This window comes from Acinonyx jubatus, chromosome A2 (genome assembly GCF_027475565.1).
Source record: "Acinonyx jubatus isolate Ajub_Pintada_27869175 chromosome A2, VMU_Ajub_asm_v1.0, whole genome shotgun sequence".
NCBI lineage: Eukaryota > Metazoa > Chordata > Mammalia > Carnivora > Felidae > Acinonyx > Acinonyx jubatus.
The window spans coordinates 95,646,337-95,674,198 of NC_069383.1; the positions used below are offsets into that span (position 1 = coordinate 95,646,337).

General features: G+C 46.4%; 1 protein-coding gene across 3 annotated transcripts in view; it reads right to left on the reverse strand.

Moving 5' to 3' along the window:
- Positions 1 to 27,862, reverse strand: part of GLI3 (GLI family zinc finger 3) — a 277,561-nt gene that overhangs the window by 197,616 nt on the left and 52,083 nt on the right. The window contains exon 1 of one of the 3 annotated variants that reach the window (XM_027071602.2): positions 16,786 to 17,302. The exons of the other annotated variants lie outside the window; for them this stretch is intronic. The gene's annotated coding sequence lies outside the window, so the exon portion shown is untranslated. Of the gene's footprint in view, positions 1 to 16,785; positions 17,303 to 27,862 lie in introns of those variants that run through there. 3 annotated transcript variants of the gene reach the window in all.

Below are 27,862 nucleotides of genomic sequence, written 5' to 3' on the forward strand. Positions count from 1 at the left end.
AGATCCACCCCAGCCCATTCAGCGGGAGGACTCAGAAGAGCCTTCTCTTCCTTTAAAGGCACGCAAGAATATTCTGGCAGCACTGGAATGGTGGCTTCCAGGTTTGCACCCCTCCTCCACCTCAAGATCAAAGTCCCATTCCCTAACCTTTCTACCATTTTTTAAATTGCAAGAATGAACACAAATTTAACTGGCTTCATCTGCTGTGTTTATGATGCATGGTTTTTGTTTTCAGAAGACTGCATAATGAGAAAGCCTGAGCATATGGTGGTATTATATTTTTAATAAAATTTTAAAGACCATGCTTACTCCATTGCAGAAATCAGACCCTCCTGGAGAGCACATTTAAATATCAAGAGAATATCATTACTGTACCGAAATGAACCAGAGGCTCCATCCCTATGACAAGATTAGGGGAGGGGAGCAGGGCTCACTTTTGCTGACTTAGCCTCTGGGCAAGGCCAGGTGGTGCTGGGTCAGGTTTCTACAACAGAAGCTCCCTCTAGCAACCACCCACTTTGACCTCAGCTATGAAATGTGTGTTTGAGAAACGCAAATTAAATGCGTTTGGATTCTTTACAATTTTACCATAGGTAAGGCAGGAGACTGCCTATCCGGCCTGTTTCACTCAGCCATAAAAGTCGGCAAGTTTGTATAACATTTTCAAGTAATGGCTCAGATACCATCTTAGGAGTGAAGCAGGAAGGGCCACAAAACCTAATCTCTCCAGAGCACATGTTCTTGGTCATAGCCAACACAGGATGCTTTGGTACCCGCTCCCCCGGTCAACTGGGCACGGTGGACACCAACTATCCCGTGAGACTGAGAACCAGGACACAAGTCAGACCTTTCTTTTGCCTCTGTTTCAGATTTCTAGGCACATTCAGGAGAACCTAACGTCCCAACACTAAGGGAATGCATTTTTTTAAGAAGTCCCAGTAAGAGCAATTAAGGAAACTGAAGACCAAATTCATCTACCTTTCTAAAATACAAGTAATTTTGTTTTCACTCATTCTTCCTACCAGTCTCTTTTCTCAAAAGCCTGCCAACTTAAATCTACTAACCACTGACTAATTAATAACAGCTTACATTTTCTTACTATGAGGTTGGAAGGACGATGCTTGCCTGTGTCGCTTTGTCATCACTGTAACTTGATTAGAAAGGCACCGTTATTTGCCAGATGAGAAAACTGTGACACAGGGAAGCTTGGTTACTTACCCAGATCACACAGCTGCTCCTCAGGCAGAACCTGAAGCCCACGGAGTGAGAACACTAAAGCCCACACTTAAATATTTGGCTACCGGACCTCCCTACTCAGTGATAAATAAAAAATAAATTTGACTTTTGGTCCAAAATTCAAGTTTGTATAGACCTACAAACTTCATAACTACCCAACTCTGCTGCTACAGGATGAAAGCTGCCATAGATAAGACCTAAACCAATGAGCATGGCTGTGTTCCGATAAAACTTTATTCATGGATCGTGAAATGTGAATTTCATATCATTTTCACATGTCCCATTTAAAATGTAACAAACCATTCTCAGCCCATGGTCTGTATTAAAATAGGCAGCATACTGGATTTGACCACATCGGAGGCGAAGTACTACCCTAAAGGAACATTCGTCCTTTCGACACAAAACTTACATCCAGAAAACAACTGGGAACATTCCAGTAAAACTGTATGAGCAATATTATTGAGTATGAGGAGAAATACTGAGAAATATTCATTTTCTCACACTATTAAAATATTTCCACAATTGGCCAGGTGATTCCACTTCCAGGATATATTGAAGGAAAAAATTAGCAAAGAAGACAATGATTTATATTCAAAGCTGTTCATCATAGTGTTATTTATACGGAAAACTCATTAACCAAATGCCCATTATCTTATTTGATGGAGTATGGTCATTGACTACAGTGCATGCAAGGATTTTAACGAACACAGAATAGAACTGTACTGATTGGCAGGAACTGCTCCGAGGCCCTCTATGCCAAACCTAAGAGGTAAGCGTGATTGCGATTTGTGTATGTGCAAAAACTGAGGCACATTTGTCCAAGAAAACACAGCTAGACAATGGCAGAGCCAAAACAGAATCTAGAGCCCATTCACTCACCCACTACCATGCTTCCAAATTTCTGGAGGAAGGGATGGTAGGAGGAAAAGAAATATATAATTATTTCTACACAAAATTCCTAAGTTGAAAAAAAAAGAAACCCCTTAAAGGAAATGTACCAAAACAACATGAAAATATCTCTGTGGATTACTTTTTTCTTTATGTTTCTGTATTTCCCGCCATTTTGAAATGCAAAAACAGCTGGCTTGTTTACTTTTACTTCTATCGTAAGTATGACCTTTACAATAAACCTCTAGAGAAGTCCAAATTAAGTTCACCCAGATTCAAAAATTATCCCACAGATTTAGCTCCTGAAGTCTTGTTTCGAAATATTTATTCCACCTCTTAAAATCCAAGTGCCTGGCAGGCTTTTCGTACACCTAGTAAATAACTCTTAACACTGACACTGAGCTGTACAGAGATTTCAATAAACTTGTTTATTTACAATTATAGGATTATTTTTTTTAAGACTGATTGATTGATTGATGGAAGTAATCTCTACATCCAACGTGGGGCTTGAACTCATGACCCTAAGATCAAGAGTCACACACTCTACTGACTGAGCCAGCCAGGCGCCCCTAAAATTATATGATTATTTAAATTAGTCCATATCTATGCACAAGTGCCTCCCAAACAACACCAAATGCCCTAACCTCCCTCCCTGCCAAACTTGGTAACTCAGCTTTCACCAGGCCACGCCTGAAAGGTATAGAGGGGAAACTGCATTTTAAACAATCATTACTACCATGGCTAGTGCTCACACTTACTGAGCACTTACTAAAAGCCGGGGTGTGTGCAAGTGCTCCGTCTGTGTTAATCCCTTTGAATGTTCACAGGCCCATCAAGTATGCAGTCGCATCACCCTAGTTCTTCAGGTAAACATCCTGAGGCTTAGCAAGTTTAAGCAACCCGCTTGGAGTCATACTTCAGGTAAGTGGCCAAATCGGCATGACTCCCATCTATTGTAAATGACTAGTAACCCCTGCAAAATCTCTACTGCAAAGTCTCTACTGCAAAGCCCTTAGAACACTGATTTGCTTCCCATTTTTCTATATGTATGTGGGAAGATTACGGTCATTGTGAAAACTATTCTACCTCTCCCCGTGAAAGGTATCAGGAAAAGATACTTCAGACTGCAATCAAGTGACCCGTTATCTTGCCATAGTGTTTCTGGGTTCTGAATAGTTAGCAATTCTGCAAAGGCATACTTAATACTGTCTTCTGTAGGATTGTGTTGCAGACCTGGATGCAAGAAAAAGTCTGAGTACTTGGTTTGTGTTCAAATTAACAACAGCTCCAACAGTTAAAGCCGTACATAGTTTATGGAAGGGGGCAGATGTCCAATAGTTAAAGAAGCATATGGTTTATGGAGAAAGGGGGAAAATTGGTGCTTGGAAGCAGCTTCGCTTGGATTATTTACCAACAAATGAAAGGCCCTTCACGTCGCCCCCAGAGCATACTCCCCTCCCACAGGCTGCAGAGGAACGCTGAATGAGTCAATAAAATCAGCGACACACTAAGCAGGGACCTTCTCCCCAACGAAAGATGATTATCGAATTATGGCAAATTTAAGAAAGTTTTCTCTTTTTTAATCAAGAACAAAACCAGACTACTTCTTAAAATGCACTATTAGGAATTGTAACTGTTCCTAAAAGTGCCAGATATATTTCCATCCATGCAATATTAAAACTAACAAGCGTCTTTTCAATTTCTTTTAATGACAGGGTATGCAATAAAAATACAGCAGTGCTTCATTTAGCCAAAGGAGCTGAAGCAAAAAGAAGCAAAATAAATAAATAATAAACTTACATGGGCCACTTACCAAAAATAAAATCATTTAATTCAACCTTTTACAGGAGGTGCATGTAGCATTTTGAAAGCAAAAATTCTCATAACACGAACCTCTCCACTTAAAAATCACTGCCAGGGGCTGGAACCGGGGCAAGATGTTATTTCTTTTTCAATTTATTTTTTAATGTTTGGGGATTAATGACATCAACAGCCATGTCGTATAATAAGGCAGCACGGTGTAATAAAAAGGGTTAGAAAACGAACGTCCCACACTTGCCTCCAGCCCTTCATCGGTGTGTGACCCAGGGTAACTTGAAATATATCAGACTGTCAGTTGCCTTACGTAACAGGCAAATAATAAAACTTGCCCCTCGTACTTGCCAGGGTCTTCTGAGGGTTAAAGAGTATATCAAAAAGGATCTATATAAACTATGGCATTTATGAATGCCAGGCACCAGCACTAATCCCCTCATTATCTGTTTGATAGCAACACAAAGCAGGGGGGTGGGCTGCAAGTGCCCCGGGCCAGAAGCTAGGAGGCTGATATAAGGCCTTATATCAAATGATACGCCAGTCCACTCCACCAACCTACTGCATGAGATGAGGCAGAAAAGTGCTCCAAAATCCACCCCCCCGCCACCCGCCCGCCTGGGAGCAAACCAGTGCGTACCTTTACCAAGAGCCAGGCTACACATCTGTAGCATTTCTGCTGTTTCAGAACAAGATTCAAGACAATGACTTGTAATTACAACTGATCATCTCTTTCACTTACGTCTTTGATGTACCTTGGGTCAGGCTCATAATCAACATTTACAAAGCATGCCTACTTGAAACTGGCACTGACAAGACTCCTCTCCTCTCTACTTGGTTTTCAAAGATGACTCAAGACACTTGAACCTTCCTAAGAAAACCACTTTTTGTTTCTCCAAGGATGATATTTACTAAAAAAGAGTACACAAATTCCTTGAGGGTGACGGTTGGCCGCTGACACTCATGGCCCGCTATTGTACACCGGTGGGCTAAGAGTGGATTTTATAGTTTTAAATGGCTGGAAAAAATCAAAAGAAGAAGAGTATTTTATAACACACGAAAAGTGTGCGAATTTCAAATGACAGCGTCCACAAATGCACAGCCAAGTCTGTGGATTCTCATATCATCTGTGGCTGCTTTTGCACTACAAGAGCAGAACTTGAGTAGTGACGAGAGACCAAATGGTCTATACAAATCCTGAAATCACTACTAGCTGGCCCTTAATGGGAAGCATGTGCTATCCTCTGACTTACCTGTCTATCTCAGGACATGATAGGAACACCCACCAGTGAAATGATGGGGCATACCTGGGAAACATACAAAATAATAAGGCAATGCCATTTTCAAAGAACTTAGTATTGAATTGATGCTTCCAAACCTTAAGAGAACTCTAAGGTGGATCACCCCCATTTTACAGATGAAAGAATCAGGTTTAGACACGTGACCTTCGCCCAAAATCACAAGTCAGTAAAGCTGGGGATGAAATCAGTCCCCCATGATTCCAGCCCTGACAACGTATATGGTTAATGAAAGGAGGATTCAGGCTTTTCTCGTAAACCTGAAGACAGAATACATTTCCTGTCTCCCCTCTCGATGTGCTAAGTGCCAAGAGAACTAATGAATTTCAAATATACAGTCTGAGGAGCGTGTGATTAAGGGTGGGCCTTCTTATCCAGCTTAGCGTATGTCTGCAGTTGTCTTCGCTCTGCTTGCTTTTTTCAAGAACAATCACAGAACACACAAGTACACATTTATGTCAAAAGTGACACACTCTCCTTGGAAGTTAAAGGGGATAGAGCTCATTTCCCACACAACAAGCTATTTGATGCACCTTTTTTTTTTTTTTCCAAGTACCAGGAAAAGTACCCTCCATTGAGCCAGATATGTTCCCTCATGACCGGTTGCTAAAAGCAGGACCACCCAGAGTGCGCGCACTTTTGCCAGCAGGGATAGAGAAGGCTCACGCAAGAATCAAGGTTTGAGACTTCCTAGTCCCACCAAATTTGGGGCTCTCCTGACCAGATGCAGCAGCAAATGCTGTCAGGGTTCCCAGACAGTGTTTCTGCAACTTGCATGAAAAACTGGGTCCAGGGGGTTTAGGTCTGGCTGAGTCAAAGAACACAAAGAACACACATGGGCTCGGGCTGGCGGTTCTGCACTCTAGTCACATAGACGCATCCTTGTCAAGGTCCCCGTATTCCCCAGCACCTAACCTGACCTTCCGAGAGGTGTATAAACAAAAGGCTGCTGCCTTTGTGGCTCCTGTGACTGTGGTTTTCCTAGACATGGCATTGCCGGAGAAAACAGCCACGGCGTTGGTACAATGGACAGGTGGACAGTCAACTTGGCGTTGAGAGACAGCTACTGGAAGGAAAAAGTTCTTCAGGTGTGAGGGTGGGTGTCCAGACCCCGGGGACCTTCTTAGAGGACATCTGGGAAAGTCTTAGGTGAATCTACTCTAATTCAGATTGTCAAGAAGGCTGGCCAAACCCCACCTAACCCCTCAGGGATGCCTTCAACCATAGTATTAGCAATGGCTCTGATGCTCCAAGATTGTCCACCTTGGCCTTGAGGGCGTCTGCATGGTTTTGTTTGTTTGTTTTTGCACTTTTCTTTCTTCTTTAATTCACATCTTGCTGACACAAGTGGAAATTCGTACTTCTTGGCAGAAAAGCTTTAACTTTACTGCCAAGCCATGCATGCAAAGTCTTCCATTGCCGTCTCATTGCCTGGAACACTTCGACTCAAGTCTTCAGGAAGAGCTGGAGAAGACAGCAACCAAAACATATCATCCAGGCAGTTTTATTGTGCCTGACAATTCTATTAATTCTATTGGGTCTCTTTCATCTATTCTATAATTTATAGGGGGAAAAACGTCCCAGTAAGGTCCGGCTAGCAAATGTAACAGCCTTCCCTATAAAAGCATTGCGTTCTCCGTTCGCTGAGCAGAACATCAGCAACCACCGCAACTTTGGTCCCGGCTCAGCCTCAAGAGAAGTTGCCTCCCCTTGGCTCTTAAGTAGTGCAGCGACAGTAAAGGAAGCTCAATTTTATTTGTCTTCCTTCCTATGCATTACTGGTGCTGGATTCCCGGGGAGGAGCGGTCCAGCAGAGGAAGAAGGAAACGCTTTTTTTTTTTTTTCCGACTTCCACCTGGTCTTCAAATCTGCACCACAAACCCATCTTTTCCTGCCAAACAGCAACAGTTTTCGCAAATTACGGAATTCCATCCAAACACTGTTTCTGGGCAATACTGACCTCTTTCTGAAGTATTCAGGCAATCGTCTTCCTTGCCAAAGGCCTCATAAATTACTCGGAGTCAAACCGAGACGGGCACTGACCTCTATCCACCTGCCTTCCCTCTCATTCGATTCCTTCTTTGCGCCACGTTAAAGAGTACTTTTTAACTGCCACATACCCCAATGCTGACACCAGGGATGCTCATCCCAGCCACCAGCTCGCCTCTTTCTTAGAGTCGCCTCCCTCTGATTTGACTTTTCTCCAGCTAAATCTCTGTTGGACCCAACACCGCCTCCGTCTGATACACCATCTGTCTTCTGTACACATCAGAACCACTGAACAAACCCTAAGATCTCCTGACCACCAGTGTCTGGACTTTGTATGGCTTGCACTGGACTCCTGAAGTTGTCTGCAATGTTCCAAGAAGTGTCATTTGGCAGTTTTAATGGCTTCCTCTCTGCACCGATGCTTCCATTCAAGTAACTTTTAAGTACCTGTCTTTCTCTATCATTTAAATTTGAATGGCTCCAAAATGTGAATATCCAGGCCACTGTAAATTCATTTAGCCAATTTTAATCGGTCTAACAAAAATCATCGCTGGCCTGGGTGGCCAGTCTGGTTAAGCACTGGGCTCTTGATTTTGGCTCAGGTCATGATCTCATGGTTTGTGGGTTCCAGCCCTGCACTAGGCTCTGCGCTGATGGTTCAGAGCCTACTCGGCATTATCTCTCTCTCTGTGTCTCTCTCTGCCCCTCACCCACTCTCTCTCTCTCTCTCTCAAAATAAATAAAAAACTATTAAAAAAATCATCGCTAAAAATATCCTGTACATACCCCTGCACTACAAAGTTCTGAAAAGTGTTAATGTTTATTTTTGAGAGACAGAGACAGAGAGCGAGCAGGGGAGGGACAGAGAGAGAGGGAGGCACAGAATTCAAAGTAGGCTCCAGGCTCCAAACCATCAGTGCAGAGCCTGACGCAGGGCTCGAACTCATGAATTGTGAGACCATGACCTGAGCCAAAGTCAGACGCTTAACCAACTGAGCCACCCAGGTGGCCCCAAAAGGTGGGGTTTTACTATGGTTGTATGCTCCCGTGTTTCATTCCATTTAAAGAGTCTACAAAGAGGTTTCTTTTTTTTTTTTAAGTAATTAAACTCCACATTCTAGGAGTTTTATTAGTGCAAGAGAAAGCAATAATGAAAGATGAAGAATTAAAACCTATTCAACAGACTGCACTCCCTGGCAGGTATAGTGAATCTGTTGAATACCTTTTGCTTTAGAGCAACCCCCTACAGAAACCACAGAAACCACCAAAAGTGCTAGTAAATTACTTCCTTATCCAACATGAACTGTCTTGCTGTGTTCTTATTTGAAAGTTTTAGGAGTTAAAATAATTTGCAAGAGCATCAGGGTTTTCAAGGGGGGCTGGGAGGATTTTTATTTAATTACTTTTTAAAATAACCCCTTCAGAAATACGGATTCCTAAAACCCAAAGACAGACCCATTTTTCCACATGAACCCTGAAAAAAAATGAGAAAACAGAAGCCACAGACTAGCTTAATGACACTGATCAGGTCATGAAAAGAAATGTGTCGCACAATTTATCGTGTCATTAAAAACTGTATAAGGTCGGTGCATTTGGGGGTCTCCTTCCTCACTCACTCCATGGCTGGCCTTGGTTTCATTGAAAACTAGCCGCTGGTGATACCAAGTCCTGAACCTGTTTACTGCTCTGCCATACTGACCACGGAAAAGAACACTTAAAAATCTCCTTAAAAGTGAACAAGTGAATTCTGTAAAGTCACGGATCATCGCAACATTCTCAACAACTCAATCAAAGACGTAGAACCCGGTGTGGCAAAGGAGCTTCAAACCATAGAAAAAATTCGCTATGCTGGGAAACAGGTATCTCGTGAATCCTAAAATCTCATACATTTGATCTTAATTCCAAGAGTGAAAAACGTGCAGTACTGAAGACCAAAACACTGTTACAAGTTCCTGTGACCCACTGCCGGAAAATCTTCTCCTCTGCTCGCAAACCTTCCAGGAAGCCAGGGGTCGACAAGACCAATCAATCCCAAGCTCCCTGGCCTGAATACAGGCTCTGTGCACAAGGAACCACCTTCAGCCTCCTCCCTCCCCAGCCTCTGAGGCTGCACCCCTCCTGCCCAATGCCTCCAGGGCATCTCTCCCACTCTCCATAACTAGCTGCATATTTGTTTATCTCGGCCAGGAGAACCCCTAGAATGTGAGCTCCCTGAGGGCAGGGGCTGCATCTAGCTGCTGCAGGTTCTCTTACACACCAAGCACACCACAGGCACTAGAGAATCCCCTGGGGGGGTGAATCCGGAACTGATATGCAGAAGGACTAGCAGGTGCTGTCTGGTCCTGACCGGGCAGGTCTGCTGCTACTACTGTGTTGTTTCCAAGGGGGGGTGGCAGCATCGACCTGATCAGGATGAAGGCCAAGGAGGAAAGGATTCTGGGGTGTCCGGTGCGGGGGGGGGTCTGGCAATGGGGCCCCAAGAAACAAGATGCCAGAAACGGAAGCATAGCTTTAAACAGGGGAGGGGTGACGAAGAAGGGAGAGAGGGAAGGAAATCAGCTATGGCACCATTTCTCCAGGGGCTGGTTCTGCTTATCTGTGCTCCTTTTACTGTTGCCAGATTATTAAGAACATCACGTGGGGGGGGGGGGGGGCGCCTGGGTGGCTCAGTTGGTTAAGCATCCGACTTCGGCTCAGGTCATGATCTCACAGTTCGTGGGTTCGAACCTCGCATCGGGCTCTGCGCTGCCAGCTCAGAACCTGGAGCCTGCTTCAGATTCTGTCTCTCTCTCTCTCTCTCTCTCTCTCTGCCTCTCCCTACCCCACCCCCTCTCTCAAATAAAAACATTAAGAAAATTTTTTTTAGAAGAACACCATATTGTTGTTCATCAATTTAAGGCTAGTGTCCTTTGATGGCAGATAAAACATTAAGGACACCAAAGCAATGAGAGTGAAAATAAGCAAACAGACAAAGGACACATACTGTTCTACCAAGGGACTCCCTCCCAACATCGGTGTTTCACCTGTTCAAGGTGGAGATTTGTCATGTGTCCAATACTCGCTTCTTGGGAGTCACTGGGGAGATGAAAATGTAGCCACGCATATGAGAGAAGTGTAGAGTGGTTCGTAGTTTACAGAGATACCCATACAACTGGAAATATACCGACAAATACCTGGCTCTCCTCAAGACACTGAATTGTCGGGTTGGATGTGTTTGCAGAAGGTATTGATAAGTTTTAAAGAGATACACACAATTGACGGATTAAAGAATAATAATTTAAGAAACAAGCCTTTCCCTCCACGTACAGAGAGAGGGGGCGGCAGAGGGGAGGAAGGTAACTGCCAGTTCCTTGCAAGGGCAGGGCATTTTTATGTAGCACATGGGTTTTTGGTTTTTTTTTAAACTCTCAGTCTTTCATCTTCTCTCTGGTGAGGACTGCATTTGCCACAGGCTGATAAGTGAATGTGGCAGAACTTCAAAACTCATGTCAGCCAAAGAATCTAGAGACAGAGAGAAAAAAAATCAGACATAAAGCTGGTAAAAGGCAGCTATAAATTTTTTTAATGCCTTTTATTTAATTCTACCAAAAGATCACACAGCAATGTGATCTAGATTTGGTCCATCTCTCAAACTCGGCTCACGCACGCACATGGCCTAAGTCCAACTCCTTACCCCAAAGATGTGGTTTTCATTAAACCAGTAAACCCAGGCAAGTTGCTTGTAAGACCAATGTGTTAATAAACTCTTTCCTCTGAAGACCATTTGAACCTTCAAGTTTACTGGGGCGAATCAAGAACTGACAAAGAAGAAAATAACAGGACAGAAAATGTAATTCTCCACGTAAAGATGAGAGGCCAGCCTGAAGCCCACAGCCATTAGCTACAGTTTAGATCGGTCCTTGGTACCTTGTTAAGAGAACTTCATTACTCTCATCCTAACTAAAAGGAACTCCGTGGAAAGACAGGACAAGAACACGGTCCACGCAAGTTCACGCTGCTCTTCTACTTTCTGTTCAAGAGACAGAGGTGCAGGGGGGCCGAAGAGGCATGTGGACACATGAAGCTGGTTAAAATGCCATCTAACACCAGGGCTACCAAGACATCTACTAGAATATTTACAACAGCACCATTTGTAACCAAGAATCTGAAACTGCCAAATGCCTGTCAGCAGTGGAAAGGAGCCACATCGTGGCACATTGGCGCACAAAGGAATACTACAGAGCAAGGTGGACGGACATCTACAGCTACGCAGAAGAGGGGTGCATCTTACAAACATAATGTAGAGCAAGAGGGAAGAAGCCAGACACAAATGTACCAAGTACAAAAAACAGCCACAACTCACCTACGCTGGTAGAAGTCAGGGGTGAGGGGGCTCAGAGGTGCTTATGATGGTCAGTTTCTGGGGCTTGGTGCCGGCTGCACAAGTACACTTGGTCTGTGAAAATCTACGACATGTGCACTTCCCTACACGCACCCTTCCTTCAGTGGAAAGTGGGAAAAACTTCCAAACCGTTTCTAAACATCCTCTTCTTCAGACTCCACTCCTGTGCTCCCATTCCCAAGTGCTATTCTCTTTCTTAAATATGACACTTCCACCTGTGTATTTCAAGTGGCTTAATACAAATACACTCAGGGGCACTGGGGTGGCTTAGTCAGTTAAGCCTCTGACTCTTGATTTTGGCTCAGGTCGTGATCTCGTGGTTCATTGGTTCGAGTCCCACATCAGGCTCTGGGCTAACAGCACGGAGCCTGCTTGGGATTCTCTGTCTCCCTCTCTCTCCGCCCTTCCCCTGTTCTCTCACTCTCTCTCTCTCAAAATAAGTAAATAAACACTTAGAAAATACAAATACATTCAAACTCACACCATCTAAAAAAGTGTTACTCTACAACAGAAAAAAAACAAAAACAAAAAACTCCCTAACAGGCAGGGGCGGGGGTGGGAGGGATGAACAGGCAGTTCACTGAAGAAGAAATTTAAATGCACCAGGAGAAAATAAGACGTAGTTTTTAACTTCATTACATAATAAAGGAAGTGAGCACTGAAACAGGACACTGGTTTTTTGTTTGTTTGTTTTTTGGCCTTGCTACCAAATTAGGAAGAGTGGGTGCAGGCTGAGTGAGTAAAGGAGAAAACAACATTGCCAGCAGGGTAAAAGCAGTACATTGAGTACTCTCACGTTCCTGTCCACCAGTTTGGTGACCTGTGTGACAAGTCTTAAATGTCTATCCCAGATGGCCCAATACTCCCTTTGCTGGGTACGTATCCAAAGGAGTCATTTAGCTTCCATGCAAAGTCTTGGTTTCAAGGATGCTTGCTGAAATGCTATGTGTAACAGCAGGGAACTCCTAAATGGCCCAACAATAGGAGAAGAATAAGCAGAGAGGAGAGGTGGGAGGCCAGGAAGGAAGCATAGACCAGAATGGTCACAGGGGTGGTTATCTCTGCGCAGTCAATGAGGAGTGGTTTTTATTCTCTTCCACTTGCTGCATTTTCTCACATTTTTCTAGAATTTAAAAAAAAAAAAAAAAAAAAGCCTTCAAGGAATATTTAATTTAGAGAGAAACAGGTCTTTGCAGAGCTATCTCAGGCTTAAATATTATCCATTTCCTACACAGAGCGCAATGGCTCTTTAAGAGAGCTCTTGGTCTTTGTGAAATATGAGTTAGCGGTAAATAAGAGTGATGCCAGAACCCTCACCGCAATTGCCACAATCAAGTATTTGAGCATTTTTTTTCCCCTTTCCTAAATCCCCCTCGGGGGTGGGAAGGAGGTATTACGCACTCTTTGAGCTCATGCCCAGTTTAACCCTGATTCCCCAGACAAAATACAACCTGTGAGGATTCATGTGTCTCTCCTCCCTGCAGCTAACACCCAGCTGACTCAGCACACGGCTATTTATTAATCATTCTGCGTGCAATCACACAGTTCTAGAAAAACTGCAATGGCAATGTCTTCCCCTGCAAACTCACACTGTTTTTTCCAGCTCTTCTGACCCTCTGCAGCTCTAGGCACTATATTGTCAGATCACTCTGTCCAGCCTCTCACCTTGGCTTGGAACAAGTGTTAGATTCAAAAGTGTTGGTTGAGATTGCAAAATTCTCAAAGGTTGCTCAGAAATATGGGATGTGTAAAAAAAATAATAATAATAACATAATAAATAAACAAATAAAGCGGGGGGGGGGGGGCTGGGTGGCTCAGTCGGTTAAATGTCTGACTTCAGCTCAGGTCACGATCTCACGGTTTGTGAGTTTGGGCCCTGTGTCGGGCTCTGTGCGCACAGCTCAGGGCCTGGAGCCTGCTTGAGATTCTGTGTCTCCTTTTCTCTCTGCTCCTTCCCTACTTGTGCTCTGTCTCTTTCTGTCTCAAATAAACGTTAAAAAAAAATTTTTTTTTTAAAGAAATCTGGATGGGATGTGATTTTGTGCCCTTTTCTATCATATAAGTAACTGTGTCATGCATTTCACAAAACAGTATGTTTTTGGCTTCTGTATGTGAAAACCTTAGGATTTTAAAAATCCTTTCCGACAAGAAGAACTGAAAAAGGAGATCATGAGTCAAAGCACATACGGAAGGAATTAGACAGGAGAGTTTCCAACTCCTATGCCATGATGGGGAAGCGATGTGAAGATATGCATGTGTAGAAAAAAGGCTAGAAGGGAATGTGCTAAAATGTTAATTTTCACCCATATGTGAGTAGTGGAATTAGGGTGAACTTTAGTTTCTTTTGCTATGTTTTTCAATATTTTCTACATTCAGTATTGCTTTGCTATTAGAAAACCATAATCAAATGCTACGGGACACAGAAAGTGCAGTGAGACAGAAAGGACAGAGGCTGGGCATCAAAGGCCCTGGGATGTGGGGCTTCTCACAACATGAGAGTTTATAATTTCCAAAGGTAGTTTTTCCAAAGGTATGCCGATGCTTGGCACTGAACTCTCCTGAGGATTCCCCTTCCCACTGCAGAAAACATCGGACATTCATTATCCACACAGGGGTTAGATACTAGAAAAATAAAGGAAAGACCTAAGACCATGTTTTATCTATTTCTACTAGGAATTCTCCCCTATGTTTTAATGATGTTTTGGGGGCGAGGGGGGAATGTCTCTTTTTTTACCCACAAAAGTTAAGCACAGTGTGCCCTCACACTGACCCTAAGGATAAAATCATGTGAACAGCTCCAAAATGAGGCAGGGGACCCCTGCAGGATTCACACATGCTGCTCAGGTCCCAACAGCTCATTTTGGGTGGATCTCCTAGGTGCCCTCACTGCCCCACCATGGGCCTGTAGGACAGAAGATAGACAGCACTTTGGACAGCCACCGCGGAGGATCCCCGGAGCTGGAGAGTTTGCACTACTGCGTTTCTATCAATCAGCACAATTAGATGGTAAAATGAAGAAGCGGAAACGCTTAACGGGCTAAAAAGATGAAGTGGCCTCAAAACCATCCTCGGCACTGCCGTCCTGGGTCATAGCCTGTCCAGAGGCTCCCTCGCTGGGTGGTGCGGGCAGCTCCGGGGATGGATGGCACTCAGACATCTCAACTCCCCCGGTCTGCCCTCCCACCTGGGCTCCAACGCGCTGCCCAGGATAGGAGAAGAGTCTTCAGCAGCAGAGGTGAGATTTACCCTGGAGTAAAGGTAACACAAGTCCTCACTTACTGTTAGCAGCTTGCATTTAACAGGACACTTGAAGAGCTCTGCATGGACCCTGCAGCTGCCCTGTGAGCTGTGAAGAGGACCGCACATTGTACAACGGCGGAAACCGAGGCTCAGAGAGATGAAGCCCCCTATTCAGAACCCCATTGGTAGGGAATGGCAGTCAGAGCGAGACAGACAACCAGTCAAGACAACCGGCCAACGAGCGCGATCCTCCCCAACCCCAGCAGCGCCTCTGGTAAGACCCTGCCCTTTGGAGGGGGGACCGCTGTCAGCCACCTACTGATGGTCCCTTGCTATCTTCCTGCCAAGTCAAGCTGTTGTGACAATGGTTAGGTTTTCCTCTTGCATCGTGCCACAGGCAGCTGCACTGCAGGGGCTCCTGAAATGCCTGAAGCCTGGCTCATCTGGGGAGATAGAGCCTTCATGAGCACCAGGCTGGGTGAGCCGGGCTGCCCTTGACAGACACATGGGCAAGAACAGTCTAACACACTCTGAGAGCTCTTCTCCCTCGTGTGTTCCTGCACACCCCAAGTTACTTACTTCTAAGGCCCAAGTCTGGCTCTAATGTCTGGAAAGGGAGTTTTTAAACTGTGTTAATATTACCTTTGTGGTCTCTATAATAAGTCTAGTGACATGAATGAATGAGCGTCCTGCACAGACCTGGGGTAACAAGGTTGCAGTCCATTTTTGCTTTTGTGTAAAGCTGCCCCGACTTATTCTGATTTAGACGTCAACACACAGAATAATATTCTCCAACAACGTTTCTTCTGTATTTTCCTGTTCTCCTTCCCTTTCTTCACTTGCCTACCAGAAGAGACCTGCCAGAAGAATGACTAGAACATTCCAAACCAGGCTCCTGTCCTAAGCACATAGGGTTTTCTGAGTCACTGGTCCCCCCAAAGCAGAAAGAACCTCGGGTAATTCTGCAGGAACACTATCAACTGAAATAACAGCCAGTGGCCTCAAGAAGGGCCTGTGTTCTCTCCAAAGTAGAAGGGACCCAGGGCAGATAAGGGAGAAAAGTAAAAGCTGTCACTGAGAACAAAAGCAGAGCTCATCCATTCGGTTCTTACAACTTTATACGTGTGGACATTACATATTGGACACGCACCTGGCCACTGCCACGTGGCTTTGGTTTCCGAGACGTGTTGAGGGATTACAGAAATATTTGGCCAACTGTGATAACTCTACAAAATATCCCAACTTAAGATTTCTTCCAAAGGACCAAAAGGACAACGCAAAGCAGATTCCTGATGGTATCGGACTAAAAACAAAATTAAGCGTATGATGGTTTCACGTGTTCTACAGGGTAAAACTTGGCAAATATGCCAAGGGCATTCATAGTCAGAGTGTAATAAAAATACACAACCCTTCCAATTGCTCCCAACTTTCAGGGGGCATTTTTATCACACTGAAAATCAATTAAAGATGCCCATCACCTGTTAACACCTGGGCACCTAGTTTTTCTTTTCTGCCTTCTTCCACCTAAACCAAGTAAACTCCCCCACCCTCAAAGTTGCAGATTTTGTTTGGCCACTCTCATCTGTGAGGAAAGTGGGCAACTGACCCTCCGATTCTGGTTTCCTGACTGGCTCCCTGGGAACCGGTTCCACATCGCGTCTACAGAGGACACTCTGTGTCCGTCTTTCCACTGAATCCACCTCTCCGCCGACTCCACGCACTTGGCCTCCTTCACCCCCGACGCCTGTGTATTCATTTCCTCCCCTGGAAACATCCACGGCTCCGTGTTGCTAACCAGCTGCCGGAACGGAGCAAAGCCTCAGACATCGGCCCTTTGCCGGCCGACCTGGGAGTTCACGGTGCCTCTTCACCGACACACAGAGCATAACTGAAGCCCGTCTCGGTTCACACACACAAAAAAGCCTTCACATGTTCACAGACCTCCTCTTTCATCTGCAGCTTCTGTTCGTTTTTGATGAACTGTGTTCGTCCGCTGCCCCCTCCCTGGGGCCGCACAGAGGGTGACAGCAGGGCCGTGGAGTCTGGCTGCCGGGGTTCAAGGCCCCGCCCCTCTCTGCACTCAGCTTCGGTTCCTCGTCGGAGGCGCGGGCGCGAGCAGAGCAGCGGGCTTGCCGCGAGGATTAAGCGGACGCACATGAGAAGCGTGCTATAGATGTTAGTTCTCAGAAGAACCTCTCACCCCACGCTGCAGACGCTCTGTCGGCAGAGTGTGGGATGTCTCTGCTGCCTGATTTACAGAAATTCAGCCGGTTCCCTCGGAGTCGCACCCATTGTGAGTCCTTTCAGTTCCAAGAGAGGCCTTGAGGCTAGCTGATCAAAAAACACACCGTGCGTGTGGCATTTCATCCACCTCCCCCGGGGTCTGTAACCAACAGGGATCGATGTTTTTAGCTGCCACTTGGCGGTGACGCGAGCGCGAATAAAGTCCAGGGGACCAATCCCCCCGCCCCCCCCCCCACCGCCCCGCCCCAAATGCTCGCCTTCTGCACCTCAGTCCAGTTGTGCGAGCCGAGGAAACAAACTTCAGCCCTCTGGGCCTCGGTTGCTTCCTTTTGAAAACCGGAGGTGACGGCAGTTCCCCTTACAAACGTTCTGCGGGCAGGGAACAAGTTTAGTTTTGCAAACTTCTGTGGAAAAGCAAAACCTGTGGGAGTAAGTTCGCCCGCTAAGATGAATAATAACACAGCGACATCCGAAGCTAGTGAATGCCATGCTGTGCGCAACCCTTCACGTCACTGATTTCCTTAAATCTTCACCACAATCTTAACCATTCCTATTTTGGCAGGGAGAAAACCAAAGCTCAGAGAGGTTAAGAAACTTCCCCAAGGTCACACAGCAGAGTCAGAAACAAAGCCTGGGCCCAGGGAATCCTCAGCACTACTGTCATTTGTGGCGTGTCTGAACTTGTCCACCGAGCTCCACGTCACACACAATGATGGAGGAGGACAGCCACACGGGTGAGCCAGCAAGGTCATCCAAATCAGGTATGGTGACCAATAAGTGTCAGATGTCCCAGCCAGCCTGTCATGAAACCCCATCTCTACTGGATTTAATGTGCACTCAGACCCCATTACCCGTACCCCACATATGTTGGGGCTGACCCAAGGATATCCTCAGAGATTCGTCGAGATGCCAGAAGGAGCTGGGTTCCAAGCAGAGGTCCAGAGAACGCCGCCTCCACAGTTTTGTGTGCTGCTTTGCCCCTAGGTTCTGACAAATCCTGTTCAGGCCCATACACTACTCTGTTTCTCTGTTTCTCTCTCTCTTTCTCCCTCCCTCCCTCTCCAGGTGCTTGGCCCAGCTTGGCCCCAAAACCTCCTCAGTCAGAAGAAACAGAACAAGACATGAATTCATGCAAACAGATGCCCAAAGTTAGCTGTACAAATAACAGCCTCCCAGCCCCGGTCTGAACTCAGCTGGGACGGCCTGCCTCCTCACCCTTCAAGTGTCTCAGACAACCTGCTTCTTTAGCCCTAGGCTACAGAGAAAAAGAAAAGGTCCAAAACTTAATTTGGCGAGGATTTCCTCCAAGGCACCGCTTCCCGAATCTTCAACAAGCTGTGCTGCTCTTCTCTGGACCTGAGTTGAAGGCAGCGTATCGATCGCCAGGTCTGCAGCCCAACTCCTGAGCTCCGCTGCCTGGAGGGGCTGGGAAAGCCGGCAGGGCCCAGGAGCCCAGGAGGAGCGCAGGGGCTCTGCCCTCCCCTGGGCACCCGTAAAACCCTTCCCTGAATTTCAAGGTGACGGCCAACATACTGCACAGAAAGCACACACCAGACTAAAATACGGGAGCGGACCCAGGTCATAAGTGAACACTGCAAGGGGCCAAGAACGGGGGCACTTGTGTTTATTCCCATGTAATTTGCCTACTTACTGAGCCCTGTTGTGTGACACAGGGCATTGTGCCAGGGGCCGATGGGACCATCTCTGTACTCCCTCTGGGAGCTTACAGGCCCCTGGCAGAGCCTGTACTCTAGTGGGGGTGAGCAGAAGTGGAGGGGGGTCAGCAAAGTCCCCAGGGGACCCTCAGACTGAGTAACGGGAAACAGCTCGAGATTCCAGCGCTGGGAGAAGAGAGAACCGGGGGGACGGTGGGCACAGGAGGTCGGCACACTCAAAGAACAAAAACATACAGGCCACTCCCGAGACTTCAAACGTAGAGGAAGGTGTCATCGTGATGGGTCCTCCAGAAGCCAGGGGCACTGAAAGTGAAAAGGTTAACAAGGGGGCAAAATGAGGCCACGTCCACTGCCATCACCGGCCTGCAGGTGAGGAGGCCCAAGTGCAAAAAGGCAAAGAACAGATATAGTAAATGGCAGCATCCTTCTGACGCCAGGACCCAAGCCTGTGACCCATGATCTCCAGTTCCACTTTTCTGCGGCTTTAAAATGTAGAAACATAAACAAAGCAGGCAAGAATATCCAATGGGAAAAAAGAATGTCTCTTCAACAAATGGTGTTGGGAAAACTGCACAGCAACATGTAGAAGACTGAACCTGGACCACTTTCTTACATAATACACAAAAATAAACTCAAAAAAGATTAAAAACCAAAATGTGAAACCTGAAACCATAAAAGTCCTAGAAAAGAGCACAGTAACTCCTCTGACATAGGCCATAGCAACATTTTTCTAAATATGTCTCCAGAGGCAAGGAAAATAAAAGCAAAAATAAACTATTGGCACTACATCAACATAAAAAGCTTCAACACAGCAGAGGAAATGATCAACAAAACTAAAAGATAACCTACAGAAGGGGAGAAGGTATTTGCAAATGACATATCTGATGAAGGGTTAGTATCCAAAATATATAAAGAACTTATACACATCAACACCCAAAAAAACAATTCAATTAAAAAATGGGCAGAAGAAGCGAACAGACATTTCTCCAAAGAAGACATCCAGATGGCCAACAGACACAGGAAAAGCTTCTCAACATCACTGATCATCAGGGAAATGCAAATCAAAACAACAATGAGATACCACCTCACACCTGTCAGAATGGCCAAAATCAAAAACACAAAAGACAACAAGTGTTGGTGAGGATGTGGAGAAAAAGGAACCCTCTTGCACTGTTGGTGACAATGCAAACTGGTGCAGCCACTGTGGAAAATAATGTGGAGGCTCCTCAAAAAGTTAAAAATAGAGCTACCCTATGACCCCGCATTCATACTACTGGGTATTTATCTGAAGAATACATAAACACTAATTCAAAGGGATACATGCACCCCTAGCAGCATTATTTACAACAGCCAAACTATAGAAGCAGCCCAAGTATCCACTGATAGATGAATGGATAAAGAATATTGTGTGTGTGTGTACATATATATATATATATATATATATATATATATATATATTTTGCTATATTATGTATGCATACTGTTATTTATATCCTGTTATATATAGATGTTATATAATATTCCTTTACATATATGTTACATACCTACATACATATATACATATGTATATAACAGAATATTACTCCACCATAAAAAAGAATGAAATCTTCCATTTGCAACAATATGGTTGGAGCTAGAGAGAATAATGCTAAGTGAAATCAGTCAGAGAAAGGCAAATACCATCTGATTTCATTCATGTATGGAATTTTAGGCACAAAACAAGTGAGCAAGGGGGAAAAAAGAGAGTAACAGACACACAAGCCAAGACTCTTAACTACAGAGAACAAACTGATGGTCACCAGAAGGGAGGTGGGGGATGGGTGGGCGAAATAGGTGATGGGGATTAAGGGGAGCACTTGTACCACCTGAAACTGAATGTTAACTATTCTGGAATAAAATAAAATGCAGAAATTACAAATGTCAAATTTGATGCAAGGATGATCATTAGCAAGCAGTTTAACAAGGGGATGCAGGGACTAAAGCCAAACTGCAAAGGGAATCAAGTTCAAAATCGAGTTTAAAATCATAGATCAGCAGGGACAAGTAAGGGGCGTTTTTTAAAAAAAATTGTTTTAATGTTTTCATTTATTTTTGACAGAGAGAGAGAGACAGAGCACAAAGTGGGGGAGGGGCAGAGAGAGAGGGAGACACAGAATCCGAAGCAGGCTCCAGGCTCCGAGCTGTCAGCACAGAGCCTGATGCGGGGCTAGAACTTATGAACCACGAGATCAATACCTGAGCTGAAGTCGGATGCTTTACCGACTGAGCCATGCAGCCACCCCAATAAGGGGCATTTTAATCACAGAAAACCAACGCAAACAACTACCAAGCCCCTCAGTAGAAATTCTCTGTGCCTCCTGGCCTTGGTCTGCCCAAACAAGACCATGCTAGAGCATCATGTCCTGGTGGGGTGCTTAATTCCTTACATTTTCCCCCAATTTTTTTTTTAATTTGGTGAAATACACAACATAAAATTTACTGTCCTAACCACTCGTAAGCATTCAGTTCAGTGGTGTTAAGTACATACGTATTGTACAACCATCACCACCACCCTGCTCCAGAGCCATTCACATCTGCCTAACGCATAACTTCGGATGAGGTTCTATTTGCGCACTGTCATGCACAATTCTATAAACATTCCTAACACCCTGACATGTGAGGGACTGGCCTGGATGTTGGAGCACCGAGACAGATATGACACAGCTCTGCCTTCAGGAAGCTCGAAGGCTGTTCACAGAACCGGATAAACGCATTCTCAAATCAGCGCTAAAACAGATTTCAGGTGCTGTGCAACTTACAGACCAAGTACACGGGGCAGATGCTCTGCCCCGGGGCCCACGGACAGACCAATTGCACGGAGCAGATGCCCTGCCCCTGGGCCCGTGGACAAGGAGGGCCCAGCTGCGGCCCAGCTGAGAGGATGCTGGCCAAAGACAGCAGGCAAATGTCATTGTGGACTAGAAGCCACCTACGCAACTTCTCTCCTCTGGAACAGAAAGTTCCAGAAAAGTCAGTACAAAAATGTGTATCACCCAAAGCGCTGACAAAGTTTTAAAAGTTAACTTGATGTTTCACACATGTAGCTTCTGCTGGGACCCTCGCTTACAGGAGGTAGTTGGTTGGTCACACCAATGAGACCAAACTGCCGGCCCCCAAGAAGCAGGTGCTTTAATCCCACAGTCACACGCAAAAGTCCCTTTGGCAGCTACCAGCGCTGCAGAAGCCACGGTGCTGACCACACTGGAATACGTGCCTTCGCAAAGATAGCCTGCTCTGGCCACCTAAGCTAAGACAGAACAAAACAAAATGACCTTGCCTTTGATCTCCAAGGAACTCATCATCCCCTCTCCTGAGGCAATGAGAGTTATTTCTTCAGTAGCACAACAGAAGGGCCCCACCAGATGTAGCTCCAAAATGTGGGCTATACCACCATAATAAACATGGATCCCCATCACTGGGAGCTCAGTTATAGAACAAGCAGGCAGCATTTGTCAGAGGGTATCAAGAGCTATAGAGAAATAAAACGATAAGTGGTGTAAGTGGAATCAGGCCATGGAGGCCATGCGGAGGCCAACAGGCGGAAGTTCCCCCTGGAGCTCACCGAAAAACACACCCGAAAGAGGTAAGGGAGTTAGCAGAACAGATTCAGAAGAAGAAGGAACAGCTGGACAAGAGGCTCCAAAACGGCCCACAGGCCAGTGTGGCTGGAGCAGAGACAGGGAGCGAGAGACTATGGGTAGCAGGGGAGGGACAGAGGCCTTTGGCTCCGAGTGATGGTGACCATTAGTAAATTCTGAGCTCAAGAGCAACACAATCCCACTGACTTCGTGTAAAGGCTCACACTGGCTCCACGTTGACAAGAGACCACAGGGAAGCAAAGATGGAGGCAGGGCACAGGGCTACTTGCCATCCGGAAAGGAGCAGCAGGTGGTGAGCAGGGAGCAGGTGGCTTATGAAAGCACAGCCGACCAAATTCCCTAACAAGCTAGACTTGGGGTTGGTGTGCAAAGAGAAAGAGAGGAAGAAAGGACACGGTTCCGACATCTGGGGCCTGAACAACTGGAAGATGGCCTTGCCATCCACGGGGGATGAGAACGGTGGGCATGAGCAGGTTAGGGTGCGAGTGCTGGAAATCAGCTCGGTGTTCAACCTCACGTCTAAGAGGTCTATCAGATTATTGCAACAGAAACGTCTAAGAGTTGAATATACACGTCTAGAGTTCTGGGGAGAGAGGTCTGGGCTAAAAGAATACATCTGGAAGTTATGAGCAAGTCAAGAAATCAATGGTATTTGAATTCATAAGCCTGGTTGCTGTTGCTAAAGGAGTAAACTGAGAGAGGGAGGATGACCCAGGACTTAACTCTGGGGCACCCCAAATCGAAAGGCCAGAGAAAAAAAGAAGCCAGAAAAGGGTACGGATAGGCAGTGGCCAGAAAGCAGAAAGCAGGCAGAGGTGTCAAATAAAGAAAGTACTCCGAGGTACGTCCAGCGCCACCAAGAAGCCAAGTACGATAAGGACTGAACGCTGACCACTGGAGTCAGCAACGTGGGGTCCCTGATGGCCTTGCAAAGCAGAGTCCATGCAACAAGAGACCAGGAGAGAAGCCAGAGCAGGTGTAAAAAGGGAAAGAGGGGCGCCTCGGTGGCTCAGTGGGTTACGTGTCAATTTCGGCTCAGGTCATGAGTCAGGTTCGTGGGTTCAAGCCCCACGTTGGGCTCTGTGCTGACAGCTCAGAGCCTGGAGCCTGCTTCGGATTCTGTCTCCCTCTCTCTCTCTCTGCCCCACCCCTCACCCCACCACTTATTCTCTCTCTCTCTTAAAAATAAATAAACTTAAAAAAAATTTTAATGAAAAAAAATACTGGTTTTAGCATCCTCCCAGGGTTAAACAGTACCATATAAGTGGTGCCTACCTCTGTAACTGCCCTTCACTCTGTTCTGGCAAACGGCACCATGACAGGTGGCAACACGCAAAAGGTTCACATGTGCCAGACTGTTCATTGTGGGGGTGAGTGGAGAAGGGACCTGAGGCACCTCAAAACGGCCTTTTCTTACCCCAACCAGTCCCATAGCAATGGTTTAGGACAAGCAAGCATTTGGAAAGTGAATCATTTCTGGGAACAGCAGTGGGGGAAGAGGTTCCTGGCAGGAATCCATGTCCCTTACAGGTAAATCAGTTTTGTTTTCCTTGCAGGTGACCAACAGACCTATAACGGCCTGGACTACCCCCAACAGAATCCCCAAATGGACAAGAACATATAGGATGCAACCAGTCAGATCTATACTTATCTTGCATAGTGGCTCAAGTCAAAATCCAGAACTCAGTTTCCCCTCTCGTCTCTGTTTGACCTCCCACATCCCCCTTCCTCTGCACCTGCCTATCATGAAGGCAGCCTGGCAGCCGCTTCGGTCTGTCTCCAGAGCGAAACCATCTGCACCTCAACGGCCTCAGGCAGGAATCCTACCCTCACCCCGCATATTAATCAGGCGATCTTCCCAGAACTCAGGAGGTCAGGGCGCAGGATCAGAAACACGATGTCCTAGGTGTGGGTCCCCAGCTCTGCCACTTTCCAGCCCTGTGGTAAATCATCTACCCTGTGTTCGGTTTCCTCACCTGCAAACCGGGGGACCAACAGCACCTACTCGTTAGGGCTGTTGTCGAAGTGAGTCCCACCAAACCTAACAGGAACGGCACGTGCCAAGCGTCTCCACAAAGTGCCTTCTCTAGAAGAGCTCCTTTCTGCTTCCACACCTTGAGTCAGTCCCATCCTACCTAGAATAAAATCTAAACTCCTTGCTTCGGTCTCCTTTCCTTCCATGCCTCCCCCTCTCTTACAATTCTGTTTCTGTTCTGGAACACACGGCGCCTGTGTTCCCGATGGGGCCTGGCCATGCGCTCGGCCCAAAGGCTCTTCCTCCCTGCTCCCACGGCCGTGCCTCCTGGCTTCCTCGCCCTCAGCCCCTCCCCATCTCAGTCCTTCCGTGACTGCCAGAGCATCCATTCCACCTGCCACCCTCATGTCCTGTGTACCGACGGTCTTCCGACTGGAAGGCTGGCTGGGTCCCCACTGCAGGGCCCGTTTGGTTCAGTGCTTTAGCTCCAGGACCTGCAACACTGCCTGGTTTTCATAAGTGGACAGTGCACACTGGCTGATGGATTGCTTCTGGGAATGAATGAATGAATGAATGAACAAAGGAACAAACATGCATACATAAATATACATATGTATCCATAAACATATATATACACACACACATATATTGTGGTGACCAAAAAAAATGCCCAACGCAGATCTCCCTTCACTGAACCACCTGTTGCCCCAGCTGCTGTTGGCCAGCAGCCTTCAGCTCAGCCCATGCAGGGATCACCTGAGCCACAGAGTACCGCCTTCTTCAAGGTCACCCTCCTTTCTGGAGCAACCGTCACCTCATGACTCACCTATATGGGAATATGGAGATCTGGCCACCCCAGGACAACACTTACAGCCTATTCCAGGTGCAGTACTGCCTGCGGGGCCAGCCAAAGCTGGTGTTGGGCCCTCAGTGCATCTGGACATCTCCCTGCAGCCACTTCGGCTCCTCCCCATTCACAGCCACCATCTCCAAGGCACTCTGGAAGAAACATCCTGCATTTCAAGCTTCACCTCACACAAAATGCAACCTGTATCACACACAACGCTGCTAAGGGGGACAGGGGACACGGGCCCCCCTCTACCCAGGCACGCAGGTCCGTGGGCTTGGGAGGTCGGCACGCCTGGCATTTTCTGCCTGTGCTACTGAGTCCTCTGTTCAGCCTGGACTTTTATATACTTCAGTGCCTGGGGCTCAAGGCCCAGCTGGCCAAGGTGGTGCTGCCTCTGGAGACCACATTTCCCGGGGGTCTTCGGAATCCACACCTGTTCAGATCTACAAGTGGTATTCTTGTTGAAATCCAGCCACTATCTTTTTTTTTCTAGGCTTATGGGAAGTAAATCGAAGTAAAAGACTGCTTCCAATTCCCCATCACACACTCATGTTCTCCTGCATCCTCTCTCCAGCATCCCTTCAGATGCCCAGAAACCTTTAAAGTGGTAGTTTGAGCCCTACACCCAAAGCCACCTTTTTCTAATAATTACGGCAGGATGCTCAGAGATCTTTTTTGTGCAGGTCTCATGCTACCAGTGAGCTGTAGCTGCTGTCCGGCAGCACTAAGAATGTACAGATATCCACATGCCTTGCTCGTGCATTCCAGACCCACCCGTGAGTCCGAGCTTCCCTTGGACGATCACATCACAGACGTGCTGCTACACGGGTGCGTGCGTGGTCGGCTCCACCAGCCAGTGGTCCTCTCTAGCTGGCGACCGAGGCTGTTAGTGCCAAGAACTATGATTAAGGGGCGCCTGGGTGGCTCAGTCGGTTAAGCTTCCGACTTCGACTCAGGTCACGATCTCACAGTTTGTGGGTTCGAACCTCACATCGGGCTCTGTTCTGACAGCTCAGAGCCTGGAGCCCGGTTCAGATTCTGTGTCTCCCTCTCTCTCTGCCCCTCCTCTGCTCACGCTCCATCTCTCTCTTTCTCCTTCCAAAATAAATAAACATTAAAAACAAACCAAAACCAAAAACAAAACTGTGATTAAAAAACAAAAAAAGAAAACAACCTGGTGTCAGCATCCAGGACCTGCTTTCTGGGGCTGACCATCTAGACAAACATGACCTCCTGGAGCCCAGGGGCTTGACCTGTCCCGCAGTCAACTTGGCTCCCTCTCTGCACTATGGCGGCCACTTCTGTAACAGCTGGCTGGTGCCCAGAGAGGAGCAGGGGCTGAGGATTTAGCCTCCCTGACACCCTGTGTTAAGCAAATGATCCCACAAGCCCGAGCATATCGGCAGCAACCACAGGTATGAAATTCTAGCTCCAAGTGTGTCTGGGCACTCCAGAGCCGAACAGTATTCTTACAAACCACCGCTTTATGCTACAGAAGCTCGCATTTGAAACAAAAAGCAATCGGATCTGAGCTCCTCTTGCTGGCTTTCCCTGACAACTCCCTTCTGATGAAATAAGTGATCATTCTCTCCTGTCTCCCCCGCCCCACACACCCCCCCCCCAGCATTTTTAAAAACTCCCAACCAGAATACTGGTTGCATGGCATCATGAAAGAATTTGGAGGTATTCTCCTCTGCCCGGCGAAGTTTGCATTGCTTGAAATCTGCCCTCCTCACCTTGGTGAGCGTCCGTCGTGACCAGCACAGTGCACAGGCAGGTACACAGGAAAGATTTACAGAAAAGACAGTGAAGCTCTTGATTGCACTGGAAAAAAAGGCACTTTCAAGGTCCTCTCCATTCCCAAGGCAACGTCATGTGCAGCAGGAAGACACAGTAGACAGAAAGCTGGAAAACCACACGGCCACCCAGATGAAACTGCGGTAGACAGACAGCCACTGACTTCGAGGCCCATCAGTGTGACTGTGCCAGGGGACGGGAATCAGAGTCCTTCATCATGTCTCGCCATGAAAAGGCCCACAACATCTGCAACAAATAACCTGAGGTGGCCTCTAAGCCTAGACAACACCATCTTTAAAAACTTGAATTTTCAGGGATGCCTGGGTGGTTCAGTCGGTAAAGCGTCCAACTTCGGCTCAGGGCATGATCTCATGGTTCATGAGTTCAAGCCCTGCATCAGGCTCTGTGCTGACAGTTCAAAGCCTGGTGCCTGCTTCAGATTCTGTGGTCTCCCTCTCTCTCTGCCCCTCCCCCACTTGTGCGTGCTCTCTCTCTCTCTCTCTCTCTCTCTCTCAAAAATAAATAAACCTTTTAAAAAATTTTTTAAAAAACCTGAATTTTCAGTGAGTGCAAACAGACCTAACTTCCGGTTCCACACCATATCAGCTTTCAAATCCTAGGCCATCTCATTTTTATGAGAGCTACATTTGGGGATTAAATAAAAGAATACCTAAAAAGAGCTTTTAAAGGTTTTGGTGCTCTCTAGAATAAAAACGACTGAGTAGTGTTAACGATTATCATTAGAAACAGTGTTAGCAATAAAATTATAAGGGAAGCGCCTCCTATGCAAGTAAACCTGCATATATTTTATTTTTTGAAGGGCTAAAGTTTGAGATGT